Source organism: Empidonax traillii, unplaced genomic scaffold (assembly GCF_003031625.1).
Source record: "Empidonax traillii isolate 1590-97213 ecotype Southwest subspecies unplaced genomic scaffold, ASM303162v1 scaffold29:size1973556, whole genome shotgun sequence".
NCBI classification, from domain to species: Eukaryota; Metazoa; Chordata; class Aves; order Passeriformes; family Tyrannidae; genus Empidonax; species Empidonax traillii.
Genome location: NW_020955222.1, coordinates 1,723,134 through 1,727,038, shown reverse-complemented (window position 1 = coordinate 1,727,038; position 3,905 = coordinate 1,723,134).

Here is a 3,905-nt window from a genome sequence, read left to right as displayed (position 1 = left end):
GAAAAAAAATCAACCTGTGGGCATTTACGACTGTGTGTGTGCATATGTATACTTTGTGTATTGCACTCTCATTGATGAATCATAGGCTAGAAATCACAAAGTCCATTAGTTTTTACAAAAGCTTTAGAATATTTGAACAAAAAACTTTGAATGTTGAAGTATTGTGAACTTTTTTTTTTTTTTAATACAATGTCCATAATACAGAATGATGAACTGGACTGATATCTTATTTTTATGATGTGAATAAATATGAACATATAAATCCTTCAATTTACTGCTACTTCAGTGGAAGAAGAAATCACAAAAAATACTGTATTCCTTATAGCAGAGGACTACTGACCTTCTATACCCTCTTTCAAAACTGTTTTTCTTTTGCTAATTTGCACATTCTTTCTTATTTTAGTTATGATTCGTGATGCTTAATGCTTTGATTTTACTTTTTACTAGATTAGATACTGTACTTAATAGCAAAATTTATATGGTTTTGTGGACTTGAATAAAATAGCTAGACACAAGTTGTACTTGCAGATCTTTATTAAGTGACCTGAGTTATATTTGTGCCATGATGTTCCAATGTAAATTTTGTAAAATATCAAACTATGTCCAAATTTCCTTGACTACAGTTTTTCTCTCTCTGAAAGGTGCTCTGTCAAGACGCATATTGTTCAGTGTATTTCTTGATGCTACAGCTTTACAAGTATCATACAAAGGTTCCATTGTTCCTTGATATCCTATACATACAATTTTTTTAGCTTTTTAAAGCTTTTTTTAAAGAAAAAGTTTTGGGAAAAGTGATCATATCTTTTATTACCTGTAACTGTTGTTGCATGCATGTATCTTTAGCAAACTTTCCTTCATGCATATTTTATTTCCCAGCTTACACAAACTTTTCTTGACAGAAATTTTGAGATTCAGTTGACCTTATTAAACTGAAATGAAAATCTGAAAACTTAAATACTAAAATGGTAAAGGAATTCAGCTTGATAATTTTAATCTCAAAATTCATGCTATGAATGACTCAGACACTGTGAGCTGAACAGTGCCTATGAAAAAAGTAAAAATATTTCATAATGCTGCTGCTGAATCCTGACTTTTATAAAACTATAGTATTGGCATTCTGCCTTCCCCATAACAGTGAGTTATTCTGAAACATTTCACATTTTCTATTGTTAGAATCTTTATTATTTTTCTTACTTTTCTCTACCTGTTATTATAAAGCTATTAAGAAATTAAACTGCTGTATTCCCAAGACATATTCAAAAACGTAACTACCTATTACTTGTGCCAAAATTCCACACTAATTAGATTTGGAGTTTCACACCAGATCAACAATAAAAATAGGCCATAACTTTTTAATGGAGTGTAATCTAAACTTCTCAGTTTCTGGAGAATAACAGCTCTTTCTGGTTTAGATTCATGTCTATTTCCTTCCATACATTTTCTTCCATACATTTTTCTTCTATACATTTCCTTCCATAGCATTTGTTAGGTTGTAGGCTAGGTTGTCCTAAGAGAAAGAGAAAATAAGAACTTGTCTGTCTATTAAAGACTAACATTGGCCCCATAAATAAAGATTCTATCTTAAGAGATGTCTTGATCTTTTCAATGTTTTCGCATAAATACTAGTTTCTGGACAAGAAGAAGAGTGTCAGTTGATGTTCTCAGCATTTTACTCATTCTGCTGTAGTTCATCTCTAAGTTGTTATTGTACATGACAAAGATTGCACCTGAACAGAAAGTGAATAAGCCTTCCCCGCTTGTCAGAGTCCAGAAGTGCAAGGATTACTTCTATGGTGTGGTTATTACAGTCATCCAGGCAGGTGAAGTGAGAGATTGCATATGGGAGTAATGTAATTTGACAGCTCTTTTCATCTTATAAACTTAAGAGAGTTGCAGAAGGTCTGGGGTGTAATGGTGGAGCCATTCCAGCTTTCTTGGAAGTATTTGGTGAGGGAAAATTCAAGGTGACAGATTTAAAAATTGTGTCAATTAACTAGCGGACTTGACATAAAAATTATGCAAATGGAAATATACCTAGAACACTATCATCTTAAGAAGAATTCATTTTGATGTTTTGAGAAGATACAAATTATCTCAGAACAAAAGATTGCAACGTTAATTAAGGAGAATATTTCAAAGCAGCATTAAATGGAAGAGCAGAAAATAAAAGTTAACATCAGTTGACATCACTAATTGACATGAAGTCTTATTTCATTACAAAAACTGGATGTAAGATACTTAAAAACAGAATCATCAAGAGTGGCATGAACTTTGTGGTTTGTTTTTGTTTGCTTGTTTGTTTGTTTGCTTGCTTGCTGGCTTGCAAGGTAGGTATAGGCTCTAATCTCTACAAGGAATAAACAAATAGACACATCCACCTGTAGCCCTTAGATTATTCTCAGCAGTCCTGGACCAGAGAGGTAAAACAGATAACGAGATTAAGTCTCATAGTCAGGTGGACTAGGTCCTGGAGAGAAGTTGGATTTAAGGTTCAATCTCATTAACAGAGTTTCTTTTCTGACTATTTCTAAAGAACTGCTCCTTTTTGACTCTTGTAGTTCCCCCTCTGAGGCTGGTATTCCTCTGCAGCACCTTCTCACCTATCGCTTGTCTTTCCTTCAGGGGCAACACTTTATGAAGTTCAGTTTCATGACTCCTAGCAAATGGGTCTTACATTAGTTTTCTGTATGCAGCTCTAAAACACAGTACTGGACTCAAGGCTAGGCTAGTGGTCTAAGTTATTAATTTTACTACCTCCCTATCTTCTGTCCTAGAGTGTAAGTGGACCAAGAGGTAGTTTTATGTGCTGTGATAACACAATTCATGTTTTTTTCCTGTATATAGTGTTATGCTAGCACTACAGCTCCTAATACCACTGTTACTATCTCTAGAGATACAGCTCCTATTGCTACTCTTAGTACTAAATATGACAGATCTGAGAATCTAGTCATAAATATGTACCCCTTTCCTCTGTAGCCTAGATCTCACTCTATCAAAAGAAAGTCACATGTTAAAGTAACACCAAGAGAACAGGGCATGTGTCTTTCAAAGGAACTTTATAGTTACAGAGCAGTAATGAAGAGTTAGTCTATATAACCATAGTAATTTTACATTACCTATCACACACCCACCAATATATTTGGAGTCTTCTTGCACTGTCACAGCAATAACCATAGAATCAGAATTATTTAGGTTGAAAAAGGTCTCTAAGATAATTGAGTCCAAATATTAAACTAGCACCACTGTGTTCACCGCTAAACCATATCCTCTAGTACCACATCTACACCTCTCTTAAATACCCTCAGGCACAGTGATGCTCCCACTTCCTTGAGCAACTTGTTCCAATGTCTGACCACTATTTCAGCAAAGTACTTTTTCCTAATATCTAATCTAAATCTCCATGGCACAACTTGAGGCTCTTTCTTCTTGTCCTGTTATTTGTTACCTGGAATAAGAGAACAACCCCTATGTGGCTTCCTTTCAGGTAGTTGTAGAGAGTTATAAGTCCCCCTAAGCCTCCTTTTCTCCAGTTTAAACATCCCCAGTTCCATCAGCCACTCCTCTTAGGACTTCTGCTCTAGTACCTTCATCAGATTTGTTGCCCTTTTCTGGACTGTACATGACATTGTCATGTCATGTCATGTCATATCATGACTGGATTGCTCAACAGAGTACTAGTTTGTCCCTGTGGGAGCCCCCGGTGGTCTAGGGGAAATGACACTGCACTGTCACTGCAGAGACCCGGGTTCGATTCCCGGTCGGGGCCCCTCCCCGGGCAGATGGAGCTCGTTAGCCCTGTAAGGCAATCCATCTACGTCCTGAGGACCTCGCTGCCACCATCCAAGCGTGCTTGGCCCCGGCAGATGAACCTCAGGATTAAAGGGTGGGCTCAGTTCCGCGCACAC